The 27,470-nt window shown below is 32.7% G+C and overlaps 1 long non-coding RNA gene across 1 annotated transcript; it reads right to left on the bottom strand.

The window, feature by feature from the left end:
- Positions 1–1,169: 1,169 nt before the first annotated feature.
- Positions 1,170–27,470, bottom strand: LOC129980535 (uncharacterized). The gene is made up of 4 exons (XR_008785245.1): positions 27,374–27,470; positions 9,246–9,366; positions 3,642–3,896; positions 1,170–1,357 (listed from the first exon to the last, which is right to left on the bottom strand). It is a non-coding gene; the product is annotated as an uncharacterized LOC129980535 (long non-coding RNA).

The raw sequence follows: 27,470 nt of genomic DNA on the forward strand, positions 1-27,470 counted from the left end.
TGTTAGAAAAACGACCCATAAAAGCTGTTGTGGAATATATGGTCCCAAATGTTAAGATATTGAACGCCATTCGCTTAACTTATCCAATTTATCATTTCCGTACCAAGATCAAGTTACAAAACATAGTTTTAGAAATGTTCCAAATATAAATAAGACAATGTAGACTGAAATATTGCCAACTATAAATAAATAATTCATTTTTATTATCTTCTACATCCAGCTACGAGTTAAATGTAAAAACATCAATCATGTCGAATTTAATAGATATGAACATAATATAATTTTGCCATAAAGAAAGCTATTCTAGACTCCCATGGAACGTACTTCTCATCTCACATATGGGGTCATTTGGATTCTGAATCACGTTTAAGAAAAGTCGATCGCATTATTTCCAATCATGACACCAGGGACCAGTGGTTGAATTCTACTTTTTATTTGCTCCGGAATACAGAGGTACATAGCTACGCATTTCCTATGAGGATTTTGATTATTAAAAGTTTTACTTTTTATAGGACCAGAATGAAAAGTAGTTCAACACATAAGTTAGATTTAGATGGCCATAATAGTTATATTAAGAAATATTAAACTGCTAGCATTCAATTCACTTCATAAGTAAGATTGTTTATGAAAAATATATAAAATGTGAGAAAAAAAATTAAAATAAAAAATTGTTTTAGAAAATATTTTTAACAGTTATAAGAACATGTAACTTAAGCATTTGATGAGATAAAAAAGTTGGTGTTGGTTTTAATTTCATTATAACAATAAAGGATAAGAACAGATGTTTCACCAGCATGTTTCCACGCTCAAGAACATAGGCTCATGGCGTGTGACACACAAAAACGGCAGTAAGCTACCACTCGGGTCCGATAAACGGAGGCCTGCTTCACTCATGCCTTCTTTTTTTAGGTGAATTTTTAGTTTACTCTATAAGACTTCGTCACGTGTAGAACAGCATGTGGCTCACCACGACAGTGACTAACGTCTTCTACCTACCTCTGAAAAGCAAAAAGTTTCATTAGTGGGAGGATAGGAAAATATCAGACCTACCTGTTTCGTACTACTGAACGGAAGTATGTTGGATCTTCTTCTGGTTCGCAGGTCGAGACGACGTTAGTTCTTCGTTGACTGCACGCAGGTTGTACTGCCAGTAGCGGTGATGTATTCAACATAAATGTCACGCGACCAACGGATAGTGGCATAGACACAAAGTTTTCTGAAAAGATTTATGTAGTGAAGAGCTTTCTTGCGAGATCATCGGGGACTGAACCACTGACTGTGCGGTGCTTGGCAAATCGGAAGTCTTACTTGCTGAACTGCAGCCGGCTCGGACTGGGGGAATCAGAATAGAAGCTCCCTAGGATGGAGGAGAAGCGATGTGAGCATCCTGCGGTGTGGGAGGCAAAACATTGAGATTTTGAAATGGACCTTTTAGCGATCGGGATGGCGTGTTGCCGGTACCTGTGGAACCACAACCCCTTCCTTGTTTTAGCCAGGAAGTTTCAGTCCGCACAGGGGAGAAGAGACCTAGGCTCCGGTGGAGTGGAAGATGACGACACCCCGAGAGCACCACTCAAGTTCCTCACGCAGGTAGAGGAGTTGCTGCTACCAGCGACCTTAGGTCGACGAGTTGGGGGAGCAGCTTCCACAGAAGGGACACTTCGCTGGGCAGGTCTCAACGGGTTGTGCACATTGTAGATGTGCTCCCGGAGCGCTATTTTATCAACAAACACAATTCTGCATGTGGAGAAATAGCGCGACGAGGTATCTCCCGGGGCGGAACAAGCAACCGGAGATTTCGGGCATCTATGTAACACGTAGGCTGACCTCAAACTAAAGAAGGCAAGGCAGCGCGGACACTGGAAGGCTGGCCTTGGAGGAGGGTTGGCAGGAAGTTTGCGAGATGTGGCAGCTGCGTACGAGAGAGACCCGACGCTAGGTGAGACAGACTAGCTGGACGTAGAGATGACGAGACGTTTCGGCTGGGCGGAAGAAGAGGCCTGTTCAGGGGGATCTGAAGGCAGGGGACTTTTGGAATGGACAGCAGCCGATGCCAAACATCTATGTGCCAGCAGAGATGGTTTAAAATGGAACGCCTCTTTGCACTTTTGACATTGAAACTGTGGCAAAAACCTCGAAGCCGGGTCTGGTCTTGTGGGTGCTTCAGGAACAGCACAGGCAGATTTTGACGGGCTCCGGATTAAATGAACCTCCTCAAGATGTAGTTTGAGAGAGACTGGTGAGGAGAGTATCATTTCACAATAGTGTCACTTGCATGACGGTTTGTCCACTGGAGGCAGAGATGAAAAGGCCTTCACTCGTGGGGGACCCTTCAGCAAGCCCAAGATTATGTTGGCCCATTCCGGGGGATGGACTGGGACCTTGGCAACTGGACTGTCACTTAGGGTGACCACCTCCTGAACATAATGTTTTTCAGGAGATGGGGACAGAAATAGCTGGTCTTCCAGAGGTAGAGGAGGAGAGTTGGCCTTGTCTGGAGAACCCGCAGAAGTGCATGTAGGAAAACCAGATAACCCAGCGAGAAGTTTGGGAGCTCATCCGGGCACTAAGGAGCAGAAGGGTGTACTTCGCGGCAGACATCTTTGTCCGCCTTTCCTCCTGGACAGGGTACATCATGGGGAGGTTCCCAGCTGTAATGGTCGTTCCAGGCGAAAGAGAGTCAGACACAGGGGCTGTAACCAAGCCGGCACACTCTTCAGAGACTAGGGGGGTCCTACCGGCAGATTTGGAAAAACACATGACGTCGAATTCTGCTTTGAAGCAGGAGGCACAGCTTGGGGCTTCAATACGGGAGAAGCACTGACTTCGACTTGTTTCTTCGCTGCCATTTTCGATCGAGTTCTCTAGCACACAGCGAAGCCCGGTTTTGTATCAATTGTTCCCAGACCAGTGCACGGCGTAGAACTATTAGAGGGATCTTTAGAAGCGCACTGGGAGGGATCTAGACAATTTAAGGCTGCACTGAGAACTGAGTTGGGTGAAAGTGGATGCACACGATCGATGTTTTCATGCAGGGATTGATGTGGAGAAGATAGGTTATTACCCACGCACATTTTGTCCGGCGAAAAGGGCAGTAGAGGACCCACATTGGAATCATTGGGTGACCGCGGTGATAGCACGACGCTCGGAAGAGCAACAGTTTTGGGGGGCTCACAAGCGAGGCAGTTGCAGGGAAAGACCGATTTCCCAAAACCTTTGACGGCGTCAACATTTTTAAAATACAATAAGAGTGCAGTCTGCGTGTGCATCTCGCTTAGCTGCACACGCACATATAAAATTTTACACGCTGGCACCAAAATTGCCGCACTTTTTGGCCCAAAAACTAGGAGCTTGGAAAACGCGACTACACTTTGATCTTAGCCAAAAGATGTTTCACCCAAATTTTTGCAAACACTAAAGCATGGGCTCATAGCATGCATTAATTTAGACAGTAAGCTACCACTAGGGTCCGACAAGCGGAGGCCTGCTTCACTTATGTCATTCGGGTGAATTTTTAGTTTATTTTATGAGACTTCGTCACGTGTGGACCAGCATGTGGCTGACCACGACAGTGACTAACGTCTCCTACCTGAAAAGAAAGAAATTTAATTAGTTGGAGGATAGAAAGATATCAAACCTACCCGTTTCGGACCACTGAACAGACTTACAAGGGTGATTTAGTATGTTGGTTCCTCTTCTGGTTCAGTAGGTCGAGATGATGTAAGTTCAGCGTTGACTGCAGCTAGGTCGTACTGCCGATGTCCGGTGATGTGTTCAATGTAGATATGACGCGACCATCGGATGGTGTAGGAGACACAAAGCTTCCTGAAGAGGTTGAGGTACGACCTGCTGCAGAATTTCTTCATCAGTCGGTCGTTGTTCGGAATGAAATGTTCCTGCGAATGAAAGCAGGGAAAATTTAAATATTAATGAAAGCCAAACAGGGAGATAACGTTAAAAGAATATGAAAGTAGAAAAATTCGTTAATGAAGTTAACCTAGACGGGGTGAGCTAAATTTAGAAACTGGGAATAATAAAAGAAATAATTCGAATAATAAAAAATAAAGCAGAAGCACGACTAAACAAAAAAGAAAAACAAAAGTTATGCTTGTGGAAAAGAATCCATACGACCAATGCCGTCTCGAGCAGGCGCAGAGCAAATGTTTTCTCATAGAAAGAAGGAAAATGTTCAATAAAGCAAGTTTCAATTCCTGCCAGTCTCATCCGAGTCGATCCTTCTATCACTATCGAATCAATCTTGAATGTGTATATTATATGTTTTCGTGTTAAATGCATTATTAAATATTCACTGCAGTAGATTTATGCAGACTCGTGGAAAATTTTTTAAGCTGAAGTAAGTGAGAATTAGACGACAGTCAAGCACCAACAAATAAACAGACAAGCGTGGTTCCGAAAATAAAATCACGAAAATATTCTCAAGAATATTTAAATTTTGGGTTTATCAGTACTGAAGTAAATGAAGAAAGGTCCATGTGTATAATTTGCTCAAAAATACTGACCGCAGACAGCATGGAAGTTAATAAACTTAAACGGCGAAATTTAGAAACACTTCATCGTGAGTACAACAAACCCAGATAATCCTTCGAATTAAAATTAAAATCATATAAAAAGCAAAAATTACTTTTTAAAGAAACTTTGTTAATAAAAGAGCTTTAATTGCATCTTACAAAATTTCATATAAAATAGCCAGATGTAAAATCCCTCACACCATTGGTGAAGAGCTTATTTGAAGGTGAAGAGCCAGCAGCAATTGAGATTGCAGAAACTGTATTTGGCGATAATTTTTCAAAACAATTGCAAGTCCATACCTCTTTCAAATGATACTGTTGCTCGTCGAATTGGTGATATAGCTGAAGGTGTACATTGTCAACTTTTCTCGAAGTTGGGTGACAAATTGTTTTCAGTACAGCTTGATGAAGCAACAGATAGTAATAAAGATGCTCATTTAATTGCCTATGTTCGATTTTGTGATAATATGTCAGTAGTAGAACTACTTTTCTGCAAACCAATAGAACTCAAAACAACAGCTCTCGCATTATTTGCTATTTTAAATGATTTTATGAATGAGGCAAACATAGAATGGAAAAATTGCGTCGAAATATGCACCGATGGTGCTCGTTCAATGTCCGGAAGATTCCAAGGTATACAAGCACTTGTAAAACAAAAATCGCCTCAGTGGGTCTGGATACATTGCATTATCCACAGAGAAGATTTTGTTTCGAAAGAAATGAGTCTTGGTCTGAATATCGTGTTAACTACGGTTGTAATCGTAGTAAATTATACAAAAATGAGACCCCTGAAATTAGAATCTTTTCTGCACTTTGTAAAGACACGGGTTCAGTACATTCAGCGTTACTACTTTATTGCGAGGCAAGATGGTTATCGCGTGGGAAATTTTTGCAACGTGTTTATGAATTAAGAGAAGAATTCACCATTTTCCTAGAAGAAGAAAATAGACCGGAGGCCAAGAATTTTCGCAATGGTTTATTTGTGATGAAATTGAACTACTGGGTCGACATATTCGAGAAATTAAATAACTTGAATCTTCAACTCCAAGGAGCAAATAGACATATATTGGATACGTGTGATAAAGTTAATGCTTTTTGTAGAAAATTGGACTTGTGGAACAGAAATTTAAAGCAAAAAACTTAACAATGTTTGCAAATGTGGATGATTGTACTAAAATTTAGAAGCCTGAAGAACATGTAAAAGTTGTTTTTGTAACCATTGAAAATCATTTAGCCATGCTGGCAAAGAATTTTAAAAGGTATTTTCTTGTTGACGACAAGCTTATAGCAAGTTACGAGTGGGTTAGGGATTCATTTCATAAGACTCCCGAAGGACTCTCAATTGATGAGGAAGAAAAATTCGTAGAATTCATTACAAGTGGCGAAACTAAAAGACAATTTAGTAATAAATCACTATTTGAATTTTGGGTAGGAGTAGAGGATGATTTTTGTGCACTAAAAACAAAGGCATTTCGCATCCTATTACCATTTTCAACATCCTACCTTTGTGAACCTGGATTTTCTGCTGTGTCGTCTTTGAAGACAAAATACAGATCTCGGCTAAATATAGAAACAGAACTGAGATTGGCTATTTCTAATATTAAGCCTTCCTTTGAAAAATTTTGCTCTGAAAGACAGGCCCAAGGAAGTCACTAATAATTATTAAATTTGTTTTTAATTTAGTATGTTTTAATTAAGTACATTTTGGTTTAGTAAATTGTTTTACTTTAATAAGTTATTAAATATGTCGAAATGTATTTTGTTTTCTATGTATATGTTGCTTTCCTTTCAGTCAGTTGATGAATTTTTTAAAATAATATTTTATCTTGGATATTCTCGCGACACCCCTCTAGTGTGCTCGCGCCCCCCTAGAGGGGCGCTCCCCACAGGTTGAGAATCGCTGCCTTATATTTTTGAATGCCAATGTATCCGCTTTCTGACTTTTATTATTGGTTAATTTTATTGTACATTTATGCTGAATTTAGAAAAGTCACGTCTTTAAGAATTACAGTTTCTTACAGATAAGGTATTGATATATCAAACAAAAATACTGTAAAACCTGTTTTTGTGCGGTCCTTTTTTATGCGGTTTATGAATTTCAAAGGCGTTGGCACCACTGTAATGTTTTCCATCAGTGTACATATACAGCACGCTAGCAGCATACGCTTCGTATTCCGAGTTTTATCCACGGCTCGCGTGATAAAGAACTCATTTTAAAATGAGATTAAAGGTAAATAAATTAATTACTTTTGTTGCTATTTGTATATAGTTTTTATGTATTTTATCTTATTTTTAGACTTAAATACGTCTTTAAAATGAATAATTGTACCCCCCCCCCCCTCAAAAAAAATGTGAAAAGATAGAAAATTCCATTAGAAACAAATTCTAATATTAAATAGACTAGCAGATGGTGAAGGATCCACAGCTGTTGTTAACGAATTTAAATTAGGTGAATTCATTATAAGAGCCATACACAAACGTGCCATTAAAATAAATGAATCTGTTAATTGTGCAACAAACGAAAATAGTAGAAGAGCACCATATTCAAGACATGTTGCAATAGAAATGACAGAAAAGGCTCTCGTGTTTTGGATTAAAGGTTTAACTAAAAAACGAATCCCCTTTCACAAAAATTTAATTAAAGAAAAAAAACTTGAAAATATTTCAACCAGCTAGAGGATTTAGAACCATCCAGTTCGTCATCCTGTTTAGAAAACCTGAAATTTTCTGCGAACAATGGCTGGTGTACTGGATTTTTACGACGATACGCACTTCACAATGTGAAGATACAAGGCGAGGCAGCATCCACCGATGAAACAACTGCTAATAATTATTGTAAAATGCTAGCAAAAATCACTGATGATGGTGGATATTGCCCAGATGAAGTATTTAATGCAGATGAAATTGTATTATTTTGGAAAAAGAGGCAAAGGATCAAATTACACTCCTTCTTTGCAGTAATGCATCTGGTGCAAAGATGTTAAAATCCCTTATTATAGATAAAGCTTATAAATAAACCCACAAATGCTAAAAGTCATAAATTTAGCTGAATACCCAGTATATTTCATGAATAAAAAAGCATGGGTCACATCAATTGTTTTTACAGCATGATTCAATGATTGCTTCGTACCGGAACATGAAAATACACGACAGATAAGGGTATTCCTTTTAAAGGTTGCTAATTGTTGACAATGCACCCGGCCAACCGTGTTTAGAACATCCTAATGTACAAATAGTGTTTTTACCACCAAATACGACTAGCCTTTATAACCATTGAATCAGAGCATTATCTCAAATTTTAAGAAACATTATGTGAAATTAACTTTCAGCAACGTTTTGAAAAAATTGGAGAACGATGGAATAGGCCTGACTGAAGTTTGGAAAAAGTTCTCGGTTTTAGACTGCATGAACCACACTACTTCAGAAATTGCTCAAATTAAACACTCATTAAATTCGTGCTGGAAAGTGATCTGGCCTGAATATGTCAATCGAAATATAACCGAAAACACGTCTACGTTATTATCAGAAATTACTGCGCTCGCACATAACATCAGCCTAGAAGGCTTTGACACTTTCAGCGAAAATAATCTTGTCGAAATGATTGAGGACGAATTTGATAGATTATGAAGCCGTACAAAAAGAACCGGATTCTATTACAGCGTATAAGATATATGCAGGGATACAGCTTGCCAATAAATTGGAAAAGCATTATCTAAAAATAAATACGAATTCCGAAAAGAGCCTGAAACTTCAAAAAGAGCTTCGATCATGCATATCTGGCTATCGTGACGTTTACAAACAAATGACCAAATCGACCGTCGTCACAAAAACTGACCACTGACTTTATGGTGCCAAAAAGTAAATCAATTGAAATTGTATCTTCAAGTGACGAAGGCGATTTAAAACCAATTTCTCACAAGAAGATGCGCGTTCTGGATTACAACGAGTCACATTGAATTATGTAAAGTGCATTTTGAAAACTTCCCCATGTATACAAGGAAAAATGAAATGTTTCCATGTATTACTTTGTTTGGAAGCACTTTCTCATGTATTTCGTAAATAATTGATGTATTTTCTAAGTGACTTTTTTATGTGGTCCCTCTCCACCGCATAAAAAAAAATTTGTAGTTTGTCGTAAAAAAATGTTTATTATGTGTAAGTATTTATGAAATTTCTGAATATTATTTTGTGCGGTTTCTTTTATGCGGTTCCTATTTAATGCATGAAAACAGGTTTTACTGTACGAAACATAATATTTATGAAAAAATATTTAATTCATAATATGTCATAAGATGTAGGCTTAACATTTTATTTTATAAATTTGTAAATAAGTAATCTCCAGTAAATTTTTATGGAGTTAATGCACACTAATAAGCTCATCTGGAAAATTTGTAATATTCATATTCCAGGAAATCGGATTAATTTATCTTTGGATAAAGGTTGAAAAAATTTGACGCCTTCAAGTAATTTGATGCATATGAAAATTTGAATAAAATCAAGAATTTTTTTTAAAAATTTCTTTCAAATGTACGTGAATAACAATTTTCTTAGTTATTCAATTTTCCATTGAATTGTCTGGTTTTATATTCACTCATCTAATATATAAAAATGAATTTTTTGTTTGTTCGTATTTTTTGCGCTACCGATCCGATTGCTTTAAAACTTTGCCAACTTATTACTTTGAACAATTATTACTTATTACAACTTATTACTTACTAGAAAATCCATTTTTTTCACATGACCAGTTGTATGTTAGATGCTTACGTGTCGGACAGCCACAAAATTTATTTCTTTTTGCTGAAGACGGAAAAACAAAATATTGTCTACCCTAAAACACCTGAATAAGAAGGAAAAAAAAGAATGAATATTGTTTATACTTCTGCTTTGTACACCATTCAATTTCATTGAAAGTACTCATTGTCGACAAGACAATCGATATTCTTTCTCTCATTCTTAATTAAGCAAGATAACTATTTCAAACGATATTCCGAAAATTATTTCTTTTGCGGCAGCAATGCGCCGGATACTAGATAGTTAACAATAAACACAGTAGTAAAGAACATATTAGTACAGTTAAAATATGGTTATGGTGAGGAGTCATTGACAGATTAGTTACTTCACCTCATGTTAATGGAAATCTAAGGCTTCTGCAGTATAGTCTCTTTATCAGCACGTACTCAAAAGAGAAAACATATTTACAACAACTGCATTGGATTTTTAGGAAATAAAATAATATAAATTCATTTAAAAAGAACTGGTGAAAATATTATAGCAATAACAATTTATAGAAAATGATATAATATAAACTGATGTAACCTTTAATTAAATCAGGCATCTAAAAATTGAATTCAGTGGGCATACAACAATTATATCAAAAATATGTCAAAAGTTTTTTTTAGTCAATTTAGTTTTTCGTGAAATTTGCTAGAATATTTCCCCACGTACTTCTGCTCATTTCACTCGTTTGAAAACATATGAAATAGTCTGAGAACCAACTTCGGCATCCTTTAATAAACTGTGACGGGTGAAAGAATACGACAAGGAAATTATTCTCAAAAACAACAACAACAACAAAATCGAAAGAAAGAAAGAAATGAAGCTTCACATAACATTCCTTTTTTATTACTGCATCCGATGAAACTAAAACCATTTGATTCTACATAAATGATTTTGAATTCGCGAGGAAATTTGTTGCTCTGTCTCCATCTCTCGTGCATCAATCACGAGAGAATAATTTCTCATTTTTATAAAGCTTGAGGGAATGTATTGAAAATAAGAGTTCTTGCCAGGAATACGTAAGGTTGGAAATTAAATCTTTTTTTGAATTAGGACATTCCGCATGTGAAAATCAGATGGCAAGTCAGGAACTAAACGAGTTATAACCATAGAAATTTCAATTAATTCTTCCCATTTAATAGAAAACAAAATGCCTTTAACTTGATAATTAGATCATGTTTTTCTATAATAAAAATAGTCAATTTGATAAACTTTCTGAGAAGAAAAACTGTTGACGCATATAAAATGGAAGGAAATGGATTAGAATTTCCCAAGCTTTCATTTTGATTTGGATTATACTTCAATTATGCTTATTTCCTTATTTTGCAGTTTCTTTTTTTTTTTAAGTTTTACCAGAAGCTTTTTTGAGATGAGCGAATATTCTTCTTTATCTTCTCCGATATCAAACTTTGAATTCTAACTTTTGAAACAAAAGAAAAGTCAGACAAAACGTTATCAGATGTTTAAATCAAATCGATACACTTAATCGCTTCTCATCCAGTCAATGAAAATCAAAATAAAAGAATTAAGAAACTATAAATAATTGAAGGAGTTTAAACACTGCTACCTTACTATACATTTTACTTTATAGTAATTATCATAAGATGGGGTTAGTGTTAGTTTCTTCAGATAAAATATAAAAATTTAAAATTTAAGAGAAACTTTCACACTTTATCGTTATTTCGATAATAATCGAGTTGCTCGCCAAATTTGCAAAGTACAGCCACTTTGCTCAAAAACGGTGGAGAAATAGTAATAATAATAATTATTATATATATATAGTATTCATTTTTATGTCTGTTTATATTGTGTGAAAGAGGAGTAACTCGGAGCTAGGGGTATGTGGAATGGAGACTGCCTTATTTCTCAATTGAAGCCGCAAAAAGCTGGGAAGTAAACGGAAACAATCCACCATAAATTACTGAGCGAGTGAGTAAATTAAAAGCTTATATACTTTGAAGTAAATGAAAATTTTAAGTCAATGTCCAAGGAAAGTTTGCAAATTTAATATTAGCACTTGAAAGTTTCGATGGAACATACATTTATTGAATTTCTCCATAACAAAAATGGAATTAATAAAAAGTACTTACGCGTGGATGAACCTCCGATGCTGTTTACCAACGAACGCAACTTTGACACGCGTTTGTAAATTTTATAGAATATATTAGAATTGCAAAAGTATGTTTATTAATGCTGAATTTGAAATCATTTCTATTGTCAATATCAATTATAAAAATCAAATATCAATTTTTTTTAAAAATTATACTTTTTGCACATAATTAGGACTAAAAAATATTGAATGAATGATTACTGGTTTTGATACTTTTTGGCTCGTAAAGATAAATATTTTGGATAAGAAAGGTGTAATATTGAATTTTAAAAATAATCCGGCCATCAATGTATCTGAAGGCCGAGGTGATTTTTAAAACACAAGCTATTTCAAGTAAGTGAAGAAATAGTTTTTCCAGTGAAGAGGAAAAATTACTTGGTACCTGTGGGACACCTTTTATTTGTCGAATTATTTTTCTCCGTTATAAATAAAATTATGAAAGCAGTAGATGGTCAAATTTTCCTGTAAGAGAATGGAATGGTGATGAGGTTTTAAAGGCCGTAAAAATAGTCCATTAAAACTTTTAAACTTTGTCTAAGAGTATTAGCAAAACGGTCTTGAAAATAATAAGTTTCTAATGAATTAACACTTCTTTTTTTCTTTTTCATAATTCAAGTGTAGTTTTTCTTTTCAATAGTGATGACGTTTAGATACTTTAAGAAAATACTTCCAGTAAGGTTTGATATAAGTATTGGTTAGGGATTGCAATACCGGACTAAAATTTCAATACCGGTATTCGGTATTTTTTAAATCTTAATACCGGGATACCGGTATTAATATCGGTATTAGAAATTTTAGAAAAAGAAAGAAAACACAGGTGTTTCTTTGTTTTATTTGCCATTTTTGTTAGAGAGTAAATATCACAAAAAATAATCTGCAACTTAAATTATAACAGTATATAATCACAAAAAAGTAAAGAAACATCTTATTTATTTTAATACCAAAAAAGTGTAAATATGACTATTCAGTCTGTGGTACTTTTACAAATTTTTGAAATATCATCTTAAAAAACATAATGCATCCATTGTACTGTCATTAAGACTGAAAAGTAATTTTGTGTAAAAATGACCAGCTGTCGAAAACGATGTTTCGGCATCTACACTAGTTGGGGGTACTGTTAGCAATACGCGATATACTTTTTCCAAGTATTTGCCTTTAAATCCCTCATCTTCAAATAAATCGATTTCTCGTCAAATGGTTTTGGATATAGCTCATTTCTGTATTGTAATTTGGTTCGTTGAATTTTTTTTTATTTATCGCTAATTCTAATTTTTGTTCAAGAGACAATTCCTTTTAATTATCGACAGTAGTTATATCATAATCTTCGATAATTTAACCGAATTCTACTGAATGTGGATAGGTTTGTGGGTAAAAGATTTTAAGAAAATTTACTCTAAGCTTAATCAGATTTGAATTGGTTATTTCCTTTTCTTTTTAATTTTCATTTTTAAAATCATTATAATTATGTAAATACCATAAGACATTTTCTATTTCAGTATGCCTTTATTCTGTGCGATTTTTCAATGTAATATATAATTCTTCAGATAGTGATGTGTGCTGTTCTTTCAGTGACTGCAACATGAAATTTATTGTTGCCTTAGCTGTTAATAAATTAGAATCTCTCCGACATAATGTCTCAATAGTCAGTTTTATTGGAAGTAGAGATGATATAGTTCTGGATATTAAGTCGAATTCACTATCTGAAAAATTAATTTACAGGTTTAAGTCGATTATTGCTTTTTGGATTGGATTTCTCAGTTTCAAAAATCGTTCCATCATTAGGAGTAAACTGTTCCAACGTGTTTTAGAATCTAATATTAACATATATTCTGTTTTATTTTCAGTTAGTATATATTTTAGTAATATATCCTTTTTATAGGGGAACGTTTAAATATCTGAACAATTTTTCGAACTTTATAAATTATAGGAAGCAATTCTTGATAGGTTAATATTTCATCCTTATTAGCAATATCTTCTTCAACAATTACATTGTCATTATCTTCATTGTCAATATCACTCTAACTCTTACTCTTTTCAAAGTTGGAATCCGAAGTTTCTATATCCACAGTATTTGGATTCTTCTGTTCTTTATTTTTTTGGTATAATACATCTATTACTCCTAATTGAATTTCATGTGCATAGCACAACTGCTGATTTGCACCAATCAACTTTCCAACTTTTTTCATAATTGTTGCTCCATCAGTCGTTATGGATACAATATTTTCTTTCAGGGATAATCCATGTTTCACTAATTTAGATTTAAGCAATTAATTAAGCCATTAATTAGCTAATTAATTTCGCCCTTTATGGAGATATAAAAACAAAAACGTATACTATTTTGCTATGTTCGCGATATCCGAACATATAGCGGAGACAATTTTAAAAATTTCTAGTAAATACCAAAAAACTGGTATTTAAACTTGTGAATACCGGTATTACAAAATTGTTCAAATGGCTCGAAATACCGGTATTCGGTATCCCGGTATACCGGTATTGCAATCCCTAGTATTGGTGTCTCAAATTATAAACCTGCATTATGAACTTTAGTATAGGCAATATATGGTGTATAATTACTAATTTTATGACAAACAATATTTTTGTACAAAGCAGAAATTTTTTTTCTTAATAATAGTGACGTCGAAATTGTTTAGTTTGTAGATTTCAGAAGTTTTAACTATCTAACAAAAAATCTTTGGGTTATTATTTACTTAAGGATTATCAAGTTCAAAAACTTTTCATAACATCAATACGTACAGTCTGTCAAAAAAGCATTGGGGCACACTACAAGTTCGCTGATTTTATCATAATATAATAAATATACAAATGAAACAAAAAAAGTAAATATTATTTTGATACATACAATTCAAAAAAAATTCGCATATTAATACAATTATTGATATAATTAAAAATAAAAGAAATAAAGTAAAAACACGTGCTCAAAAAGTATTGGGTCATTTTCCAATAAATTATGAAAAACAATGCGAATTTAATATCTTGTTGGTTCACCCTTGCTTTTTATGACCTCTCGTAGTCTGGTTGGTATGGATTGGATCAATTTTTTGCGAAATGATCCATCGAGTTTGGCCCACTCTTCGACCCAATTTTTTCTTAAATCCTGCTTGTTAGAAATTTGATGTTCATACAGTTTAAGCTACAAATAATCCTACACATGCTCAATGGGATTAAGGTCTGGACTTTGTGCTTGGTGGAGGCCCCATAACTTGTAAATATCAGCATAACTTGCAATCAATAAATGCGTTTCAGGTCATTATTTTGTATATCTTAAAATATTTTGAGATTCCCAGCTTGCTTGCACTATGCTTAAATTTCGTTTGAGAATGTCAAGATAGACATATTTATTCATTGTTCCATCAATAAAATGTAAGTGCCCGGCAACAATGCTTGCCCTGCTACCCAAGAGTATACGATTGCCACCTACATTTTTGACAGTAGGGCGTAAATTTTTGACATGCATTGCTATATTTGATTTCCACCAAATGTTTTGCTTGCCGTCCGATCCGGAAGCGTTTTATTTGCTCTTATGAACAAAAATCACATTTTATAAAAATTCTTTTGGCTGCTTTACAAACTTTTAGCAAATTCCAGCCTAGTTTGTCGATTAGCTTTGTTGATGTAGGGCTTTCTTTGGAGTAATCTGCCACAATGTTTATGTTTTCTTAAAACATTTCTGACAGTTTCAGGATTTACAGATTTTCCGAACTTGCTTTTACATTCCATTTTACTGCACTAGTGTTTAGATTAAAGCGAACTTGTTTCACAACCCAGCTCTCTTCACGCTCATGAAATGTTCTTGGAAACCCTGATCTTTGTTTTCTTGAACCTTGAATAATGTTAAAAACAGTGGACTAGCTCATTTCAAGAGACGTCCTATACAGTGAACTGATTTTCCATTTTTTCAATGACTTATTCCAAAATTTCACACATTAACCGATTTATCTTTGTATCTCTATTTTTTTCTATAAGTAATCTTATTTGTTGAAATTTTTAAGTTTAAAATCATAGTCTAAAAAAAGTGGTAGTAAATTCAATTTTATTAATGTGCTTATATATTTGTTGAGTTTCTCCTTTCAAAAGTGTCCCAATACTTTTTGACTCGTATTTGCTTTTGAATTATATTTGAAAAGCTATATCAAATTATAATTCTAAAATACCAATTAAATTTTCCTTACAAACTGTACACCAAATCTGAAACTATCTCTTGATTCACTTTGTTTTTATTTTAATTTGATAAATAGTTTTATAAATAGCTTTTCAGTAATTCACTTCAAATGTCCCAATACTTTGAGTAATTGCCTATCTAGTACCGAAAATGAATAATACGTCATTTCTCTATCTGCAGACTAGTCTAGAAATTTAATCGCATCATCATTGTTGGCACTAGATATGTCGAAACTGGGGCGATCTTCTAACATACAGAAATTTCTTAATCTTAAATTGCTCCTTTCTTGAATAATTTTCTAGTTTCGTCTTTGAAAAAATTTGCTTGAACTCTATATTTAACAATGACATAATGTAGCCTTTCACATTTCAAATCTTTCGCATTTAAGTTCATGATTTCAATCAAAGCATACGATTATCATTCCAATCAAAAGCTATTCGAAGTTTCTTTAAATAATTCTTTAATCTTATTATTTTTCATTCTGAAGAAAATCCCCTGGAATCTTTTGATTGAGTGCCAGATCATATACAATCTGTTTAAAAGACTTTCAAATGCGAAATTGCATTTCTCTGTCTAAAATGGCAATCAAGAATAGTCTTTAATTTTGGAATTAAAAATACATTCTTCCCTACATATATTTTCCATTGTTAAACTCCACATTCATGTTTTCCTTAATACACATCTGGATAAAGTTTGTCGAAAGTTCAGGTTGGTCAGAGATATTCTCGAAGAATTTTCTGTGAAATGCACAACATAGTTGACGAATTACTGACTTGAATGTGCCTTATTTCGTCTGTTTACATGTTTCCTGACTTTTAAAAATAGCTTTCTTCGCGCTTGGAAAACTTCATATTGACTCCTGCAAATATTCTCCCCATGATTTTCTTTGACTCAAGGATTTTTCTATTCTACTTCAATTTTTATAAATCTCAAAACATTATCCGGTCAATTTTAACTTATTTAACCCCGATACAAGCTTATCCTTATATATTTTTTCTTTATGTCCAACCTAGGATGACTTTTTTTTATGAAGATAGCGTTTCTAGTATATCTTCATGATTTTCTTTCAAATGTGAGGTACTGCTCTGATAAAATATGAACCATTCGCGTACTCCTAACTTCTATTCTCCCAAAGTATGAGCCCTCCGTCTAGTCTTAACTTGTCTCTTTCGCTTAATGTTAGTTCAACCACCTGCAAATCGTAAATTATCACAGATTGCATTTGCCGGTCAGATGTAAATTTCCATCCAGAATATAGGTGAAATTCATTACCAGTTCATCAGATATGTTAACGTCATTTTTGAAATTAGAAGCCACAATGGCAATCTTAGTTGACTAGCACAGATGCCGGAGACTTTTTATACATACCACAGCAAAGAGCGGGATCCGAACATCTGATTTGAATAAATGAGGTCTAATATTTTTTCTGGTAATAAAAGGAGAAAAATGCACGGTATCTAAATTAAAAACAAAACGTAAAAATATAATATAGACGTACCATTCTGGAAGTGTTGGCAAACCATGAATCATGTGGCCAAGCGTTTTGCCACGAATCACGGAGCCTATACAAGTAGTGAAAATTTCAATTTTATTATTTTAAGTTCTAAAATTCATAATAAAATCCAAATGATTAAAAAAATTGGTATGATTTTCAAATTTATTCAAATATATTTGTGTTTATTTTAAGGAATCAATAATTCCGCAGGTGAAGAGGGCCAGAATTATCTACTTCCAACTCTTTCTATTTAAGAAATTCACAGTCCATGCCCATTTTACAGTTTAAAATTCTAACACTTACTGTACTGCTGATATTATTTCAGGATAATTTCTGCAGGAGGTAAAAATTTATCGCATCGCTTTAATTCTAGTACTTCTACAAGAGATGAAAATGAACAGCAGCATCGTAAATGGCCTTTAATTCCTCAGTGATGAGCTTTTATCGTAGGTGATGGAATTTCCGAATGACATGCAACGGAATCATTAAATCAGAAAAAGAAGAGAAAATGGCTTTCAAAAATACAGGAAATGAACGTTGAAAAGTTGTAAGTAATGGCCGGGGACTAAAGGTGAACATCTGTTTGTAGAATAGAGAATAGTCTTTAATGGACGCTAAATAGAAATCGATTTGTTAAGACGCTTGTTTAAAAGACAAACATTCGACGGGGAAAAACAATGGTCTCCCAGAGTTGAAACTTATAAAATCTGAAAAAGTTTGGAGAATATATATATATAAATTTTTACTCTTAAAAGAATGTAATTATTTGAATGCTTTGTTAAAAAATTAATGTATCTGCATTAGAGAATAATTTTCGACCACGGAGTTCAAGTCAGCATTCAAATGTTTTAAAATGGATGAATTGAAGTATAGTGTCATGCTTCAACAGAAGATAATCGGATAATACTTGCGAATAGATTTATTAGGGTATTTAAAAGACTGGTGCTAGTGAACAGTTTCTTCGTGTTTCAATTAATAAAAAGTAAGCAAGAAAGCAAATCGACAAAAATATATTTAACTATAAACATACTACTCGTTACTTTGAAACATTATGAATGTAGTTATGCTTCAGGTTTCAATAAAAATTTCTATTATATATTTGCAGCTCAAATCTGTGCACATATCCAAAAATTGAAGAATTTTGCAAGTTAAAAGTAGAATAAGGATTCAGGCACCTTGTTCAGTATTTAGTTCATAAATAAAACCTCCATAAATCTTTACTTTCAATAAAAATAACAAAATTAAAAAAATTAAAAGCCAAAACCTAATGTAATGTAATGTGCGATTTTAAGCATGATCAAAAATTTTGTATTTGATTTTTATATAAGCAACCACAAATAAGATTCAACATGGCTGGAATGGAAAGTAAATTTCTTCCGGCACCAACTCATTCTAGTTAGTAATTTCATTTGTAATCTTATGAAGCTAAGAACTAAAGCATTCCTAGGGCTATCTTCATACGACTGACGAAACTGAGTTTTTGGTGCACTTTTTAATAGAAAATAATAGCAGCGTTCACAAATGATCAGACTAAAAAGAAATTGTATTATCGCGTATTACTTCTAAAGTTTAGATAAGGCCTTTTTTGAACGTTTAACGTTCCTAAAATTTAATGAAACCCTGCTTTTTAATCAATAAGCAAAAATTCTTACTTAAAGAATTACAGGAGAGATGTTATATATATTTTAGGAAGGAATGAAAATGCTTGAACAAGTCTTAGTTTTCATAAATAATGGGAACAAATTCATTAAGTCGAAAAAAAAAAAAAAAAAAGAAAGAAAAGATCAGTTCTGCAGCTAGAAGCAAAATGAATAATCGGCAGCGTCTCCCCCAACTTTCACGCATACTGTCAGAAAATGCCTTGCATGGCATCGGCTTAGAATTGTTGCAAAATCTTATCCTTAAGCGTGAATTAAAACATTTTTATTGATTCTATTGTGTGATATTTGGCAAGTGTTTTGGCGATTAATCCCTGCTTAAGGTTGAAAGTATCCGAAAAGCGAACTTAGGTTTTAAACGTATTCTTCCGAGTGGATCGAATATCATGCCAACTTATATGTGAATAGCAGGACAAAGAAAGAGACTTCCTCTAAATGGATGTTGCTAAAAATTTGGTGTGAAGACCAAGTACGAAATTTCCTCCGTCTAGCTGTAATTGTTTGTGTTATTTTTGTCACATGCCGATATTTTCCGAAAATTGAATGCAAGGAGGTTTCAAACGTGGAGATTCGTCAAAATTTCGAATTTTTTGACGATTGCAAACCTTTCTCTAAATTCTGTGTACGAGAAAGTGAAAAAGCGCGCCCTTTCTTCGTTCCCGTTGTTTGGACCGATCTGCATAGTCTCCCTTAAATGCACACAAAAGTTTAAATATGTACTTATCAGTCATAAATTCTTCAGCATCTAAAACATTAAAAATATAAGTTCTGAAGTTTTTCGATACGCAATAAGCATGACACAGTACGTATTTTGTACTCACCCTTCCGGATAAGTACGCCAGCATTTTAATAAATGGCAATGCAGATTAATGAAGAAAAAGAGAGCAAAGAAGAAAATGAGTTATTAAAGGTTTGTTATATTGCTGGAACTCCTGAATTCCTTCTTCGAATTCTTCCATTTGTTAGTTTTCTTTTTGATACATCCGGTAAACAAGCCTTTGCGACCATGATTCTGAATTATTATATTCAACTTGTGGGAACAAAACGAAACGAAAAGCTCTTCATTCTTCACGAAAAAATTGAGTACTTTTTAAGGGCTTTTACTGAAAATTAAGCAATTTAAGGTACTTAAAAGTTGATTTCAAATGTAAGCACTTTTTCATGATAATACGCACCTTGTTCCAGCCATAACAACATTCATTTCGCCATTTCGCATTCATACCTAATCAATCAGAATGTGCCATGTATATTGCACAAATATAACTTATTCATTTTGCGCGATGAGATGTGGTTCATGAAATTTCATTGATGTTTCTAAACTAACGATATTATATTATAGCGAATTTCTGGATGCCGAAAACGACCAACAATTAATAATGAATAATGCTAATTATTAATATTGTATATAACTATTATTCATAGCTAATGAGCACTATCGTATATTGTTGTAAATATCGTTATCAAGATATTAATATCGTATTAGTATTTATTAATTTAGTATTTTTAATAGAATATTGATTTTAACTAATTAAATAAAAAAAGATTTATCACACTTAATAGAGAGTTTAAGACTATACCTTATATTAAATACATTCTGAAAGGAGTAATATCTAGGTAAAGTTAAAATATCTACACAGTTGAATTTTATTTCGTTGAATGAGATTAATTTGTGAATTCAGATTGAATCAATCATATAATCTAAATCTTCAAGAGAATTAAGTAATTACATTCATTATATCATTAAATGCCATTAATAAATATTTCTAAATGCAAGATTGGTTTTTTAATTGAATTTAAGCAATATATTCATATTTTAATTATGAAACAAGAAATATGGTATGACTTTATCTTGTACTCCACGTTTTTTTTTTGTTACACAGATAACTATAAACTACCAACAAAAATCAAACAGAGGATTTGTTGTAAACATGAGAATTTAAGCTTCGATTAAAAAAGTATTAACGTAATTTTTTTAAAAGTAAATACGTAAAAAGATACTTCTTTAAAAAAGTTATTACAGCTCTAACGGAAAAAAAATATTTATGTATCATTAAAGAATGAGCTCAAAATTAAAAAAAAGTTTATAAGACAATACGAAAAGCTTATTAAAATAAAGGAATATTATATAGTCACTAGCTGACCCGGCAAACATTGTTCTGCCTTATAAATTATTTCTATTGAATATTTTGGTTGTTAACGAATGCATTGCAAGTGTGTGGGGTTGGGATCTAGGATAGAAAGAGGAATGGAGCGTTGTAGATGATGATCACCGATAAAAAACACTAACCATTCATTTTCATTAACATTCATTCATTTCATTAACATAACGAACATATACATTGTTTGATCTCTTAAAAGTTAAACATAAAGTGAAAAAAGTAATATATTTTTTGTCCTAAAGTATAAAAATGAAATAAAGAAAATCAATATTCATTTTGAAGAGAAATTGAGTGTACGATATTTTTTGTCAGTCCGTCTTTAGCCAACACAAATAAGCTCGATGGTTTCCTAACGCAAGAACATGCCACGTGTGAAAAACATGGTGTGCTCAAATCTAAGCCGCAAACAGATATCGTTTGGCCTTGCGACTTATTGATTGTCACTACGAATGCGAATCCAATAGGAAATTTAACGCGTTTGAATTCGATTGCCACGTCTGTGAGAATCATTGGAATTCGTGGCAGCAAAACATTTTCGGCTCGGAATTTACCATTCAAAATGGTGGCTTCGGTAACGTTTTCCATCAAATTTTTTAATGACCAATCGCGTGTCATTGCACAACCATGGTGGGTTCAAATTCGAAGTAAAATAACAGGAGATCCAACTTTCAGTTGTAGAAGGTGTGGTGGCATGCCTGGCAAATCCAGTGAATTCAAAAACTCTGTTGGATAATTTACAACTTCGTTAGCATCGCAAACTGTATCGATCAATTTGTATGATACCAAGTCGCCTGGCAACGACTGCTATATCTTGAAGTTTAAATCGTCGACGTCCACATTTTTTTGCTGCCAAAATGGCTCTTTTTGCCAGCTACGCATGATTTATGTATTGTGTGCGTACATCGAGCATTTTGCGAATCAACGATAGTGCAGAAATTAGTGGGCAATTTTTTGCATCCAGTATTTTCATAGACATCAACTTTTTCATCGCCTATATCTAACAATTGGTCCAAGAATGTGTCAGCAGATGGATCTTGTAGAATTTGGAAGCGCGTGTTTATTTTTATCTGGACTGTTTCAACATTATGTCACAGTGGCGATGACTTCAGCAAGCGTTGATCTCCTTAGCGTACGGTGAAAGTGGATAGGAACACCCTAATTACCCAGCGTTGTGAAATATACTTTACGACCTATTCTCATACCTACCAAATACACAAAAAATTTCATGAAAATCGGTCGAGATGAGATTTTTATATATTAGATTAAGGTTGTAATTCTCTTTGTTTGAATTAATTTTACAATTTTTCTACTTCGAATAAAAACTGGGAGTAAATATAAACTTTTTTTTTTATCAACTTTCATTTCCATTTACAGTTTGACAATTCGACGAGTCTATGCATTATTTACTAAAACTAATGAAATGTTTAATTATTTTAAACGTCACTATAATTTTATCGACTGACACTAATTATAATTTAATGATTTTCTTTTTTAGGTACTGTTTTTATCGTTTTCCATTGAAAGAATTGTTTAGTTTTTAAAATATCGGACAGTAAAATGCTCCTGGAGGTTTAATACCAAAAAATATCCTTTTGCTAGAAGTAATTAATTGAAAGAGAACCTTTTATAGGTTATAGAAGTTTGGACTCAGAATGATTTTGTGTGTTCCTTCCGGCCCATAATAATGATGAAGTGCAAAGTATTGTAATTGAAAACATTAAATTTCTGCTTTCGTTTCGTTGATAAGCACTTTCTTAATTAACACCGTAAAAATGAAACAATACACAGACCAGATTTCAAACTATTAATTGGTAGCTAATTATATTTTGGAAAACCGTATTTAATCGGGTAATCACAAAAGGTGCAATTAGAAAAAAAAATGAAGTATTTCTTAATAGTAAAAAATTTAAAGCATAAAAACATGTTCTAATGAAAAATTAGCACATCATTTCCCAATAGAGATTTCATTAAAAATAAAAACGTAACAGTCCATGGCTTGCAATTCATACACATTATTTCAGAGAATTTTAGGACTCAATACGCTCCTATGCACGAGTCATATGACAAATTCTTAATACTATAGTGTATCTGTCTTACATTCTTGAACTAATCACTCTGTGGATAATATTACAAAAGAAATACTAGTTTCTCTTCACTATATGTTGAAGCCAAAGACAAAAAATTAAAAAAAAAAAATGTCAATACGAAACCGATAAATTCTGTGCTTATTGCCTACAGCCATATTCAAAAATAAGCGCGATACCTTAACATTTCATAAATAAATTAAAAAATGTTACAAAAAGTATTAATTATATTTCAGTTCACCAGTTTTTTTTCTCTCATAATCAGAGCATCAACCCAGGCACGAATTTTTAAGAATCAATCAATAACATTTTAAAATATAATTAAAAATCAAATTTCTTTTATTGCACAGTTACCCAGACCTCTTTTTATGAACATATCATAAGATGTTACTACATCCATTATTATATTTCTTATAGGGCTTATGTTTTCTTTCTTTATTTGAGATGAAAAATGGGGAATATTTTGCGTTTGCTTTTACAGTAAAATCAAATGGACGTAATAACAGAAAATTCCCATTCTGTACTTCTCGCTTCTGCTCAAATATTTACTTCTAATGATTTATTTTTACCCATATAGTAGCCTATGCTAATAACATTATCATTTATTTCAAAGATATCTCCCTAAAAATTTAAAATTTGATTGAATCTATAGACGTTATTTCCTTGAAATTTATAAATATATATCATCTGTATCAATAGAAAGCCTTTGCAATTAGAATCCAAATTTTATTTTAAGAGTATTTACGCGTCTATGAAATAAAAAAATAGCTTCAGTTAGGTAGGGAAATAGCGATTTTTCATCCTTTATTTCACCGATAAGAAATTATCACGTATGAAACTGAATTAAATATCCAATTTTTTATTTCAAAGTAAATATCTAGTATTGAAAAACATTACATGTTTGCAAAATTTAGCTAAACGAAATTAAATCCTTTAAAAAACTTTCCTAAAATTAATATTACTGAAATTTACGGGTAACTTCATTTGAACATTTCAATTAATATTACTTTTTAAAAAAAATATTTGTTAAAAGAGTGAAAAGCGTTTTAATGTACTGATACAATACATTAGAAACCGAAAGAAAAGGTGTTTTTTTTACTCCTGAGTTATAAAAAACAATGTCTATTTTCAAAAAATATTAATTTTTCGAACATTAATCACGCATAAGATTAAATGATCTTACGAATTATTTGAGATAACATAGATATTAAGATTTTTTACAGGACTTTTCCGGTTTTTCAATTAAATCACAAATATTTCTATAAAAATAGCATTGAGTTTAATGTATAATAAGGATCATATAATAAAGACTGTCTCATTTTGAAGTACTATCTTCAATCCACTTTCTAAGATGCTACAAAAATTACGATCATCCTATTGAAGGACATCATGGAATTCAAAATATCATAGAATATTAAGAGTTGTCATTGTATTTTAACTTATATCATCTTAATATGATAAAAGGAATTTACATATTGAATGAATCAATGCGTTACAGGTTGACTTTATATCCTAGATCAAATTAACAAAACTTGTCACTTTAGTTTTTATAAACACTAGCAGCCGTAGAACGAGTTACAAAATTGGCATAATGATTTTTGAAAACGGAAGATATCATTACAAGATCGACTGACAAAAGATGCGGTTGATCTTTTATAAATAACTTCCCTTGGCTAGCACCGCTCAGAACCATTGAAACAAAATATATATAAAAAAACTGCTTTGTTTAATGAGCGAAGTTTCTCAAAAACGAGTGACGAGGAGACCTAACGTCATAAGCAGAATTCTGTTCGAATCCCTGCTTCAGTTCGTGTTTCAAACTTTTCTAATATTTTTAATCAATAGCTGAACAATAAAATATATAATTGAAGCGTAAAAAAAAAAAAAAAAAAAGCGAGACCCTTCGGTAAGAGTAATGGTTTCGCATTGGGATATGAGGGAGAAGTATTTCAATACCCATGAGAACACGTGAAAGCACGGCCAGGAGCTGCATTCTGTGTTCACAAAGAAGCTGCGGTGGCGATTTCATCCTGATAGTTGCATCAGTATAGCATAAACCTTCCAGCAAAATAAGGAAGACTGCTGCATTATGTGTTAAAACGAAGCACCCAACAAATCAGCAGCTGTGCTGCTGCAAATTCATTTAACGATGATGCGATGTCTTAATTTCGTCAAATTTTGAAGCATGCGCGAAATCAACTTTCTAGTAAAAAATATACTTTATTAATAACAATATTATAAATTTGTTTGAGTACATATTTTGGGATGAAATGTATTGCCTCATTTCACACTTATCCTATGAAAAAACAATATTAACTCCGCTCAAAGAATATTTTCTCATTACGATTTAAGATTTTGGGAATGAATTAAGCTCGTTAAGCGAGTCTCCACTATATGCATATGATTTATAAAACGTGATGCTTAAAAATTTTTGAATTGCATTAGATTGATTAATATTTTAAATTAAAGCAATTTTTTCGGAAGAAAATAATGCATTCCTTATTTTACATTTGAATGAAATAGTGAAGCGGATCAAATAAATCTTAAAAATAATAAACTCCAATATATCTGTCTATTTGTGAAAATTTTTCTTGAAAAAGAGGATTTTGTGAGAACTTTTCTGAGATGAGAAAATATTTGAATATGAAATAATGCATGTAATTTAAAATATAATATAACCATGAAATTCTTTGAATATATATTTCTTATAAAAAACATACGAGTAATTGTTTAGTTAACGGTAATCGATTCTCCTCTACAGGAAACCCAGGTTTAGTTTATTTTACATATATTAACAGCCCGTTTTAAAGCAATACTATGGCAATTTTGGGATGGACCTCGTAATCGTAAACCAAGGCAGATGATGAGGACGACACTTGAGCCAGCACCTCCTCTCTAAACTTCCACACCGCGCATACCAACGGGAGGACATTTGGTCCCCACAAATTTACCGTGCACCAAACCCGCTTACAAAACAGTTCTTCGGTGGAATCGGGTCTCGAGCCTGAAACCGAAGCCAAGATGTTACCAGGCCACCTTGGCCCCAGGAAACCCAGGCGTTTCAGGGCTGTATTTGATCAAAGGCGCACCTATTGTAAATTTTATAGTTGCTTTTTTTATTTGGGCTGGTGCATGGGGTGCTTCCAACCCTCTGTGTTTGAAAAAAGAATTATTTGCGATACGTATATGTTGTAGGGCCTCGAGAGAAAGCGTCCGCCACGAATTTGAATATGAGCTAACAAAATTACAGGCATCTTAATTGAATATTATTCTAATTATTCAGTCAAATTATATGCATACTCATTACAGCTATTGGCTAAAAAAGAAACTTAAATTTTAAAATATTTATTATTATTCATCTCAATTCATCGAAATGGAAAATTATTTTTCAAAAAAATTCTACAAATAAAAGGGTTACTTTCAGATCTTTATAAAAATTAATTTCATACTTTCGATAGCGAATAAAAATGTTAATGCATCATCTGCTCTTAATTTTGGGGAGTAAAGCATTTTTTGCTAATTATATTATATTATATTATATTATATTAAAGTATTTGTATGATTTTTAACTTATTTAATAATTTTTCAATACAATTAAAATATTTCGTTGATAAATGTTTATTTGATACAAGGCTGATGTGTTACAATTCCTTTATCCAAGTTTAATCAGAAACATTTTCATAAATTTTCGTTTATTCAGTTGATTATTTAATAAAGACATCCTATAATAGTTATAAGCGATTATAAGTTTTTGTTTTTATCTGAAATAGTAAATTATAGAAATAATTCTATGCTCTAATAAGTAAAAAGAAGAAAAAATATACTCGAATAACATACATTTCATATTCTAATATATATATATATATATATATATATATATATATATATATATATATATATATATATATATATATATATATATATATCAGATCTAGATGATTAAAAAGTGGATTAATATTCTACGTGTTGCTTCTGTAGTAATCTCGTACACCTCTACTGTTTCTTCGAATAATGGAAACTTGCGTAATTAAAAAGCCGTTAGACAGAACACTAAGCAAGTAATATGAAATGTATAGAAACTGGTTAACTTTTAAAGTAAATGGTACGTAACGCATTGTAGATAAGCAAAGAAAAACGGTGCAGCTTTCCTTAAATCCACTAATAAATGAGTAATAAGCACCGATAATAGATATACTATACACTGAAGATAATTAGCAAATAATGAGCACATTAAAAAATTCGAGAATTACTTTTTAATCTTAACATATAGTAGAAACAAAACTCAACAAACATAAATTTTCGCTTCGGCATCCATTTTGAACACTAGAGAGCAGGAACACGTTCAAAAGCGAAAGTAAAAAATGATTCAAGAATAAGCATACCTCTCACTTAAAATAGATGGCTTAGAGGGCAATAGAACAGTACTAATGGCCACAACTGGTGGGCGTATGAATTGATTTCTCAAATGTTCGGAGCTTT

Source organism: Argiope bruennichi, chromosome 8 (assembly GCF_947563725.1).
Source record: "Argiope bruennichi chromosome 8, qqArgBrue1.1, whole genome shotgun sequence".
NCBI classification, from domain to species: domain Eukaryota; kingdom Metazoa; phylum Arthropoda; class Arachnida; order Araneae; family Araneidae; genus Argiope; species Argiope bruennichi.